This window comes from Schistocerca gregaria, chromosome 11, assembly GCF_023897955.1.
Source record: "Schistocerca gregaria isolate iqSchGreg1 chromosome 11, iqSchGreg1.2, whole genome shotgun sequence".
Classification (NCBI taxonomy): domain Eukaryota; kingdom Metazoa; phylum Arthropoda; class Insecta; order Orthoptera; family Acrididae; genus Schistocerca; species Schistocerca gregaria.
In genome coordinates, this window is record NC_064930.1 from 6029581 (window position 1) to 6041573 (window position 11993).

The window sequence follows — 11993 nt, forward strand, 5'->3', positions numbered from 1 at the left end:
CCGCTCTGAGTAAGACGAACGTGTTGTCCACTCTCTAGACTTCAATGACGTTAAGCCGTCATACCTAAGACAGGTCTGCACTCGATGACACCACGATAACAGCCGGTCCCCACACTTACACCTTGCTCTCCTTATGACAGTATACATCATATCAGTCTGTGACGCTGGTTTTGCAACTTCTTGCGTGCCTTTATGTTCGCCGCGACCAACACTTACCATGCACTGACCAAAAAACGTGGAGGAGCCGGGTCTTGAACCCGAGACCTTCCACACACTAAGCGAACGATCTGCCATCTGAGCTACAGCTACACACACGACCAAGCCTGGCAATTCTCCATTCTTTGCGAGTGTGATGTGCACGGACACGATGGTTGGTTGGTTTGTAGCGGCGAAGGTACCAGAGTACAAAGGCGCGGACACGTTCATATACACAAGAGTTCCAAGTAGTTTCGATGCTCTGGTATTACGAATGCAAATTCCGTCTGTTTTGAATTGAAAGGGCGGTCACAAATTGGTCCTTTTCACTCCTTGTCGACAATCACACAGCACCTGAGGTAACAAGCACATCTCGAGCCCCATTGTGCTCTCCATTGTTCATGCCAACTCAGTGCCTTGCTCTTTGCTACTGTGTAAAACTCTTGTCGTCCAACTGCAAAACACTGGGACACAACAAGTTTCCGCGTCTCCACTGCACTGATCATACTACGAAACGCTCCCCAAACTTGGCAATCACCCATGCAGCCGACTTTTCCGACTTTACACGACGCTCACGCTAGTGACAGCCTTATTTATAGTTCGACGTGGCGCCAAAGCGAATGAGCACATTTCGCCTACGGCTTAGGCCGCTCTCCTAGTGTGGCTGCTCTGTGTCTGCAGGCAGCGAGGGGCTGCAAGCTTCCTGTGTTCGCACCTATATCACCTGTGCTTGCTTGTCAGAGACAGACTATCGCAAAACATACAACTCACTCCATGAATTGATTGCTACGGCATCTGTTATCAGCAGTCACAACTAGCAACAAAAGTAGCAGCCGACTGCACGCAAAGAATGGGAACGTGCAGTGGGATTTACGTGAACTCGGCGCAAGGCAGATCTTTCCGACGTAGGCTTGAGAATCTTATGGGAACATTTGTACTGTATCTAAATTAAGTGTAGTTGTGGGAGGAGGGTGCTTCCTGCGCACGAATAAAATCACGCTCGCCAATTGTGGATGCTAATCGTTCGCTTGTATCTGCCTAGACACCTCTGCTGGTTGGGAATTATTCCACTTGCATGGCAAGGTGCGCATGTAGGTGTGTTAAAAGTTCTGGAGGCGCTGGGTATCGATCCCAGTACCTCTCACACACTAAGCGAGCGCTCTACCATCTGAGCTACGCCCACCCCCCCGTTGACTAGTAGTGCTACATACAGCCATATCAACGTCACAGACCCTTGCACTCCCAATATTCCGCAGACAAACACTACTCTCTATGTATCAGTGAGGGTGTCTTTCAGGTTTCGTGCAATCTGTATCGAATCGTAGTTGGCCACAATGAAAGTGGCACGCATAACGTCGAAAATAGAGTTCGGACACCGCTCTGAGTAAGACGAACGTGTTGTCCACTCTCTAGACTTCAATGACGTTAAGCCGTCATACCTAAGACAAGTCTGCACTCGATGACACCACGACAACAGCCGGTCCCCACACTTACACCTTGCTCTCCTTATGACAGTATACATCATATCAGTCTGTGACGCTGGTTTTGCAACTTCTTGCGTGCCTTTATGTTCGCCGCGACCAACACTTACCATGCACTGACCAAAAAACATGGAGGAGCCGGGTCTTGAACCCGAGACCTTCCACACACTAAGCGAACGATCTGCCATCTGAGCTACGGCTGCACACACGACTAAGCCTGGCTATTCTCCATTCTTTGCGACTCTGATGTGCACAGACACGATGGTTGGTTGGTTTGTAGCGGCGAAGGTACCAGAGTACAAAGGCGCGGACACGTTCATATACACAAGAGTTCCAAGTAGTTTCGATGCTCTGGTATTACGAATGCAAATTCCGTCTGTTTCTAATTGAAAGGGCGGTCAGAAATTGGTCCTTTTCACTCCTTGTCGACAATCACACAGCACCTGAGGTAACAAGCACATCTCGAGCCCCATTGTGCTCTCCATTGTTCATGCGAACTCAGTGCCTCGCTCTTTGCTATTGTGTAAAACTCTTGTCGTCCAACTGCAAAAAACTGGGACACAACAAGTTTCCGCGTCTCCACTGCACTGATCATACTACGAAACGCTCCCCAAACTTGGCAATCACCCATGCAGCCGACTTTTCCGACTTTACACGACGCTCACGCTAGTGACAGCCTTATTTATAGTTCGACGTGGCGCCAAAGCGAATGAGCACATTTCGCCTACGGCTTAGGCCGCTCTCCTAGTGTGGCTGCTCTGTGTCTGCAGGCAGCGAGGGGCTGCAAGCTTCCTGTGTTCGCACCTATATCACCTGTGCTTGCTTGTCAGAGACAGACTATCGCAAAACATACAACTCACTCCATGAATTGATTGCTACGGCATCTGTTATCAGCAGTCACAACTAGCAACACCAGTAGCAGCCGACTGCACGCAAAGAATGGGAACGTGCAGTGGGATTTACGTGAACTCGGCGCAAGGCAGATCTTTCCGACGTAGGCTTGAGAATCTTATGGGAACATTTGTACTGTATCTAAATTAAGTGTAGTTGTGGGAGGAGGGTGCTTCCTGCGCACGAATAAAATCACGCTCGCCAATTGTGGATGCTAATCGTTCGCTTGTATCTGCCTAGACACCTCTGCTGGTTGGGAATTATTCCACTTGCATGGCAAGGTGCGCATGTAGGTGTGTTAAAAGTTCTGGAGGCGCTGGGTATCGATCCCAGTACCTCTCACACACTAAGCGAGCGCTCTACCATCTGAGCTACGCCCACCCCCCCGTTGACTAGTAGTGCTACATACAGCCATATCAACGTCACAGACCCTTGCACTCCCAATATTCCGCAGACAAACACTACTCTCTATGTATCAGTGAGGGTGTCTTTCAGGTTTCGTGCAACCTGTATCGAATCGTAGTTGGCCACAATGAAAGTGGCACGCATAACGTCGAAAATAGAGTTCGGACACCGCTCTGAGTAAGACGAACGTGTTGTCCACTCTCTAGACTTCAATGACGTTAAGCCGTCATACCTAAGACAGGTCTGCACTCGATGACACCACGATAACAGCCGGTCCCCACACATACACCTTGCTTTCCTTATGACAGTATACATCATATCAGTCTGTGACGCTGGTTTGGCAACTTCTTGCGTGCCTTTATGTTCGCCGCGACCAACACTAACCATACACTGACCAAAAAACATGGAGGAGCCGGGTCTTGAACCCGAGACCTTCCACACGCTAAGCGAACGATCTGCCATCTGAGCTACGGCTACACACACGACTAAGCCTGGCTATTCTCCATTCTTTGCGACTCTGATGTGCACAGACACGATGGTTGGTTGGTTTGTAGCGGCGAAGGTACCAGAGTACAAAGGCGCGGACACGTTCATATACACAAGAGTTCCAAGTAGTTTCGATGCTCTGGTATTACGAATGCAAATTCCGTCTGTTTTGAATTGAAAGGGCGGTCACAAATTGGTCCTTTTCACTCCTTGTCGACAATCACACAGCACCTGAGGTAACAAGCACATCTCGAGCCCCAGTGTGCTCTCCATTGTTCATGCCAACTCAGTGCCTCGCTCTTTGCTACTGTGTAAAACTCTTGTCGTCCAACTGCAAAACACTGGGACACAACAAGTTTCCCCGTCTCCACTGCACTGATCATACTACGAAACGCTCCCCAAACTTGGCAATCACCCATGCAGCCGACTTTTCCGACTTTACACGACGCTCACGCTAGTGACAGCCTTATTTATAGTTCGACGTGGCGCCAAAGCGAATGAGCACATTTCGCCTACGGCTTAGGCCGCTCTCCTAGTGTGGCTGCTCTGTGTCTGCAGGCAGCGAGGGGCTGCAAGCTTCCTGTGTTCGCACCTATATCACCTGTGCTTGCTTGTCAGAGACAGACTATCGCAAAACATACAACTCACTCCATGAATTGATTGCTACGGCATCTGTTATCAGCAGTCACAACTAGCAACACCAGTAGCAGCCGACTGCACGCAAAGAATGGGAACGTGCAGTGGGATTTACGTGAACTCGGCGCAAGGCAGATCTTTCCGACGTAGGCTTGAGAATCTTATGGGAACATTTATAATGTATCTAAATTAAGTATAGTTGTGGGAGGAGGGTGCTAACTGCGCACGAATAAAATCACGCTCGCCAATTGTGGATGCTAATCGTTCGCTTGTATCTGCCTAGACACCTCTGCTGGTTGGGAATTGTTCCACTTGCATGGCAAGGTGCGCATGTAGGTGTGTTAAAAATTCTGGAGGCGTTGGGTATCGATCCCAGTACCTCTCACACGCTAAGCGAGCGCTCTACCATCTGAGTTACGCCCACCCCCCCGTTGACTAGTAGTGCTACATACAGCCATATCAACGTCACAGACCCTTGCACTCCCAATATTCCGCAGACAAACACTACTCTCTATGTATCAGTGAGGGTGTCTTTCAGGTTTCGTGCAATCTGTATCGAATCGTAGTTGGCCACAATGAAAGTGGCACGCATAACGTCGAAAATAGATTTCGGACACCGCTCTGAGTAAGACGAACGTGTTGTCCACTCTCTAGACTTCAATGACGTTAAGCCGTCATACCTAAGACAGGTCTGCACTCGATGACACCACGACAACAGCCGGTCCCCACACTTACACCTTGCTCTCCTTATGACAGTATACATCATATCAGTCTGTGACGCTGGTTTTGCAACTTCTTGCGTGCCTTTATGTTCGCCGCGACCAACACTTACCATGCACTGACCAAAAAACATGGAGGAGCCGAGTCTTGAACCCGAGACCCTCCACACACTAAGCGAACGATCTGCCATCTGAGCTACGGCTGCACACACGACTAAGCCTGGCTATTCTCCATTCTTTGCGACTCTGATGTGCACAGACATGATGGTTGGTTGGTTTGTAGCGGCGAAGGTACCAGAGTACAAAGGCGCGGACACGTTCATATACACAAGAGTTCCAAGTAGTTTCGATGCTCTGGTATTACGAATGCAAATTCCGTCTGTTTCTAATTGAAAGGGCGGTCAGAAATTGGTCCTTTTCACTCCTTATCGACAATCACACAGCACCTGAGGTAACAAGCACATCTCGAGCCCCATTGTGCTCTCCATTGTTCATGCCAACTCAGTGCCTCGCTCTTTGCTACCGTGTAAAACTCTTGTCGTCCAACTGCAAAAAACTGGGACACAACAAGTTTCCGCGTCTCCACTGCACTGATCATACTACGAAACGCTCCCCAAACTATGCAATCACCCATGCAGCCGACTTTTCCGACTTCACACGACGCTCACGCAACGCTCACGCTAGTGACAGCCTTATTTATAGTTCCACGTGGCGCCAAAGCGAATGAGCACATTTCGCCTACGGCTTAGGCCGCTCTCCTAGTGTGGCTGCTCTGTGTCTGCAGGCAGCGAGGGCTGCAAGCTTCCTGTGTTCGCACCTATATCACCTGTGCTTGCTTGTCAGAGACAGACTATCGCAAAACATGCAACTCACTCCATGAATTGATTGCTACGGCATCTGTTATCAGCAGTCACAACCAGCAACACCAGTAGCAGCCGACTGCACGCAAAGAATGGGAACGTGCTGTGGGATTTACGTGAACTCGGCGCAAGGCAGACCTTTCCGACGTAGGCTTGAGAATCTTATGGGAACATTTGTACTGTATCTAAATTAAGTGTAGTTGTGGGAGGAGGGTGCTTCCTGCGCACGAATAAAATCACGCTCGCCAATTGTGGATGCTAATCGTTCGCTTGTATCTGCCTAGACACCTCTGCTGGTTGGGAATTGTTCCACTTGCATGGCAAGGTGCGCATGTAGGTGTGTTAAAAATTCTGGAGGCGTTGGGTATCGATCCCAGTACCTCTCACACGCTAAGCGAGCGCTCTACCATCTGGGCTACGCCCACCCCCCCGTTGACTAGTAGTGCTACATACAGCCATATCAATGTCACAGACCCTTGCACTCCCAATATTCCGCAGACAAACACTACTCTCTATGTATCAGTGAGGGTGTCTTTCAGGTTTCGTGCAATCTGTATCGAATCGTAGTTGGCCACAATGAAAGTGGCACTCATAACGTCGAAAATAGAGTTCGGACACCGCTCTGAGTAAGACGAACGTGTTGTCCACTCTCTAGACTTCAATGACGTTAAGCCGTCATACCTAAGACAGGTCTGCACTCGATGACACCACGATAATAGCCGGTCCCCACACATACACCTTGCTTTCCTTATGACAGTATACATCATATCAGTCTGTGACGCTGGTTTGGCAACTTCTTGCGTGCCTTTATGTTCGCCGCGACCAACACTAACCATACACTGACCAAAAAACATGGAGAAGCCGGGTCTTGAACCCGAGACCTTCCACACGCTAAGCGAACGATCTGCCATCTGAGCTACGGCTACACACACGACCAAGCCTGGCTATTCTCCATTCTTTGCGAGTGTGATGTGCATGGACACGATGGTTGGTTGGTTTGTAGCGGCGAAGGTACCAGAGTACAAAGGCGCGGACACGTTCATATACACAAGAGTTCCAAGTAGTTTCGATGCTCTGGTATTACGAATGCAAATTCCGTCTGTTTTGAATTGAAAGGGCGGTCACAAATTGGTCCTTTTCACTCCTTGTCGACAATCACACAGCACCTGAGGTAACAAGCACATCTCGAGCCCCATTGTGCTCTCCATTGTTCATGCCAACTCAGTGCCTCGCTCTTTGCTACTGTGTAAAACTCTTGTCGTCCAACTGCAAAACACTGGCACACAACAAGTTTCCGCGTCTCCACTGCACTGATCATACTACGAAACGCTCCCCGAACTTGGCAATCACCCATGCAGCCGACTTTTCCGACTTAACACGACGCTCACGCTGTGACAGCCTTATTTATAGTTCGACGTGGCGCCAAAGCGAATGAGCACATTTCGCCTACGGCTTAGGCTGCTCTCCTAGTGTGGCTGCTCTGTGTCTGCAGGCAGCGAGGGGCTGCAAGCTTCCTGTGTTCGCACCTATATCACCTGTGCTTGCTTGTCAGAGACAGACTATCGCAAAACATACAACTCACTCCATGAATTGATTGCTACGGCATCTGTTATCAGCAGTCACAACCAGCAACACCAGTAGCAGCCGACTGCACGCAAAGAATGGGAACGTGCAGTGGGATTTACGTGAACTCGGCGCAAGGCAGATCTTTCCGACGTAGGCTTGAGAATCTTATGGGAACATTTGTAATGTATCTAAATTAAGTGTAGTTGTGGGAGGATGGTGCTTCCTGCGCACGAATAAAATCACGCTCGCCAATTGTGGATGCTAATCGTTCGCTTGTATCTGCCTAGACACCTCTGCTGGTTGGGAATTATTCCACTTGCATGGCAAGGTGCGCATGTAGGTGTGTTAAGAATTCTGGAGGCGTTCGGTATCGATCCCAGTACCTCTCACACGCTAAGCGAGCGCTCTACCATCTGAGCTACGCCCACCCCCCCGTTGACTAGTAGTGCTACATACAGCCATATCAACGTCACAGACCCTTGCACTCCCAATATTCCGCAGACAAACACTACTCTCTATGTATCAGTGAGGGTGTCTTTCAGGTTTCGTGCAATCTGTATCGAATCGTTGTTGGCCACAATGAAAGTGGCACGCATAACGTCGAAAATAGAGTTCGGACACCGCTCTGAGTAAGACGAACGTGTTGAACACTCTCTAGACTTCAATGACGTTAAGCCGTCATACCTAAGACAGGTCTGCACTCGATGACACCACGACAACAGCCGGTCCCCACACTTACACCTTGCTCTCCTTATGACAGTATACATCATATCAGTCTGTGGCGCTGGTTTTGCAACTTCTTGCGTGCCTTTATGTTCGCCGCGACCAACACTTACCATGCACTGACCAAAAAACATGGAGGAGCCGGGTCTTGAACCCGAGACCTTCCACACACTAAGCGAACGATCTGCCATCTGAGCTACGGCTGCACACACGACTAAGCCTGGCTATTCTCCATTCTTTGCGACTCTGATGTGCACAGACACGATGGTTGGTTGGTTTGTAGCGGCGAAGGTACCAGAGTACAAAGGCGCGGACACGTTCATATACACAAGAGTTCCAAGTAGTTTCGATGCTCTGGTATTACGAATGCAAATTCCGTCTGTTTCTAATTGAAAGGGCGGTCAGAAATTGGTCCTTTTCACTCCTTGTCGACAATCACACAGCACCTGAGGTAACAAGCACATCTCGAGCCCCATTGTGCTCTCCATTGTTCATGCCAACTCAGTGCCTCGCTCTTTGCTACTGTGTAAAACTCTTGTCGTCCAACTGCAAAAAACTGGGACACAACAAGTTTCCGCGACTCCACTGCACTGATCATACTACGAAACGCTCCCCAAACTTGGCAATCACCCATGCAGCCGACTTTTCCGACTTCACACGACGCTCACGCAACGCTCACGCTAGTGACAGCCTTATTTATAGTTCCACGTGGCGCCAAAGCGAATGAGCACATTTCGCCTAGGGCTTAGGCCGCTCTCCTAGTGTGGCTGCTCTGTGTCTGCAGGCAGCGAGGGGCTGCAAGCTTCCTGTGTTCGCACCTATATCACCTGTGCTTCCTTGTCAGAGACAGACTATCGCAAAACATACAACTCACTCCATGAATTGATTGCTACGGCATCTGTTATCAGCAGTCACAACTAGCAACACCAGTAGCAGCCGACTGCACGCAAAGAATGGGAACGTGCAGTGGGATTTACGTGAACTCGGCGCAAGGCAGATCTTTCCGACGTAGGCTTGAGAATCTTATGGGAACATTTGTACTGTATCTAAATTAAGTGTAGTTGTGGGAGGAGGGTGCTTCCTGCGCATGAATAAAATCACGTTTGCCAATTGTGGATGCTAATCGTCCGCTTGTATCTGCCTAGACACCTCTGCTGGTTGGGAATTATTCCACTTGCATGGCAAGGTGCGCATGTAGGTGTGTTAAAAGTTCTGGAGGCGCTGGGTATCGAACCCAGTACCTCTCACACACTAAGCGAGCGCTCTACCATCTGAGCTACGCCCACCCCCCCGTTTACTAATAGTGCTACATACAGCCATATCAACGTCACAGACCCTTGCACTCCCAATATTCCGCAGACAAACACTACTCTCTATGTATCAGTGAGGGTGTCTTTCAGGTTTCGTGCAATCTGTATCGAATCGTAGTTGGCCACAATGAAAGTGGCACGCATAACGTCGAAAATAGAGTTCGGACACCGCTCTGAGTAAGACGAACGTGTTGTCCACTCTCTAGACTTCAATGACGTTAAGCCGTCATACCTAAGACAGGTCTGCACTCGATGACACCACGATAATAGCCGGTCCCCACACATACACCTTGCTTTCCTTATGACAGTATACATCATATCAGTCTGTGACGCTGGTTTGGCAACTTCTTGCGTGCCTTTATGTTCGCCGCGACCAACACTAACCATACACTGACCAAAAAACATGGAGAAGCCGGGTCTTGAACCCGAGACCTTCCACACGCTAAGCGAACGATCTGCCATCTGAGCTACGGCTACACACACGACCAAGCCTGGCTATTCTCCATTCTTTGCGAGTGTGATGTGCATGGACACGATGGTTGGTTGGTTTGTAGCGGCGAAGGTACCAGAGTACAAAGGCGCGGACACGTTCATATACACAAGAGTTCCAAGTAGTTTCGATGCTCTGGTATTACGAATGCAAATTCCGTCTGTTTTGAATTGAAAGGGCGGTCACAAATTGGTCCTTTTCACTCCTTGTCGACAATCACACAGCACCTGAGGTAACAAGCACATCTCGAGCCCCATTGTGCTCTCCATTGTTCATGCCAACTCAGTGCCTCGCTCTTTGCTACTGTGTAAAACTCTTGTCGTCCAACTGCAAAACACTGGCACACAACAAGTTTCCGCGTCTCCACTGCACTGATCATACTACGAAACGCTCCCCGAACTTGGCAATCACCCATGCAGCCGACTTTTCCGACTTAACACGACGCTCACGCTGTGACAGCCTTATTTATAGTTCGACGTGGCGCCAAAGCGAATGAGCACATTTCGCCTACGGCTTAGGCTGCTCTCCTAGTGTGGCTGCTCTGTGTCTGCAGGCAGCGAGGGGCTGCAAGCTTCCTGTGTTCGCACCTATATCACCTGTGCTTGCTTGTCAGAGACAGACTATCGCAAAACATACAACTCACTCCATGAATTGATTGCTACGGCATCTGTTATCAGCAGTCACAACCAGCAACACCAGTAGCAGCCGACTGCACGCAAAGAATGGGAACGTGCAGTGGGATTTACGTGAACTCGGCGCAAGGCAGATCTTTCCGACGTAGGCTTGAGAATCTTATGGGAACATTTGTAATGTATCTAAATTAAGTGTAGTTGTGGGAGGATGGTGCTTCCTGCGCACGAATAAAATCACGCTCGCCAATTGTGGATGCTAATCGTTCGCTTGTATCTGCCTAGACACCTCTGCTGGTTGGGAATTATTCCACTTGCATGGCAAGGTGCGCATGTAGGTGTGTTAAGAATTCTGGAGGCGTTCGGTATCGATCCCAGTACCTCTCACACGCTAAGCGAGCGCTCTACCATCTGAGCTACGCCCACCCCCCCGTTGACTAGTAGTGCTACATACAGCCATATCAACGTCACAGACCCTTGCACTCCCAATATTCCGCAGACAAACACTACTCTCTATGTATCAGTGAGGGTGTCTTTCAGGTTTCGTGCAATCTGTATCGAATCGTTGTTGGCCACAATGAAAGTGGCACGCATAACGTCGAAAATAGAGTTCGGACACCGCTCTGAGTAAGACGAACGTGTTGAACACTCTCTAGACTTCAATGACGTTAAGCCGTCATACCTAAGACAGGTCTGCACTCGATGACACCACGACAACAGCCGGTCCCCACACTTACACCTTGCTCTCCTTATGACAGTATACATCATATCAGTCTGTGGCGCTGGTTTTGCAACTTCTTGCGTGCCTTTATGTTCGCCGCGACCAACACTTACCATGCACTGACCAAAAAACATGGAGGAGCCGGGTCTTGAACCCGAGACCTTCCACACACTAAGCGAACGATCTGCCATCTGAGCTACGGCTGCACACACGACTAAGCCTGGCTATTCTCAATTCTTTGCTACTCTGATGTGCACAGACATGATGGTTGGTTGGTTTGTAGCGGCGAAGGTACCAGAGTACAAAGGCGCGGACACGTTCATATACACAAGATTTCCAAGTAGTTTCGATGCTCTGGTATTACGAATGCAAATTCCGTCTGTTTCTAATTGAAAGGTCGTTCAGAAATTGGTCCTTTTCACTCCTTGTCGACAATCACACAGCACCTGAGGTAACAAGCACATCTCGAGCCCCATTGTGCTCTCCATTGTTCATGCCAACTCAGTGCCTCGCTCTTTGCTACTGTGTAAAACTCTTGTCGTCCAACTGCAAAAAACTGGGACACAACAAGTTTCCGCGTCTCCACTGCACTGATCATACTACGAAACGCTCCCCAAACTTGGCAATCACCCATGCAGCCGACTTTTCCGACTTCACACGACGCTCACGCTAGTGACAGCCTTATTTATAGTTCCACATGGCGCCAAAGCGAATGAGCACATTTCGCCTAGGGCTTAGGCCGCTCTCCTAGTGTGGCTGCTCTGTGTCTGCAGGCAGCGAGGGGCTGCAAGCTTCCTGTGTTCGCACCTATATCACCTGTGCTTGCTTGTCAGAGACAGACTATCGCAAAACATACAACTCACTCCATGAATTGATTGCTA

The 11993-nt window shown here is 49.4% G+C and overlaps 1 non-coding gene across 1 annotated transcript; it reads right to left on the reverse strand.

Moving 5' to 3' along the window:
* Nucleotides 1-9175: 9175 nt before the first annotated feature.
* On the reverse strand, nucleotides 9176-9249 carry Trnat-agu (transfer RNA threonine (anticodon AGU)). Its single transcript has one exon. It is a non-coding gene; the product is annotated as a tRNA-Thr (tRNA).
* Nucleotides 9250-11993: the final 2744 nt, after the last annotated feature.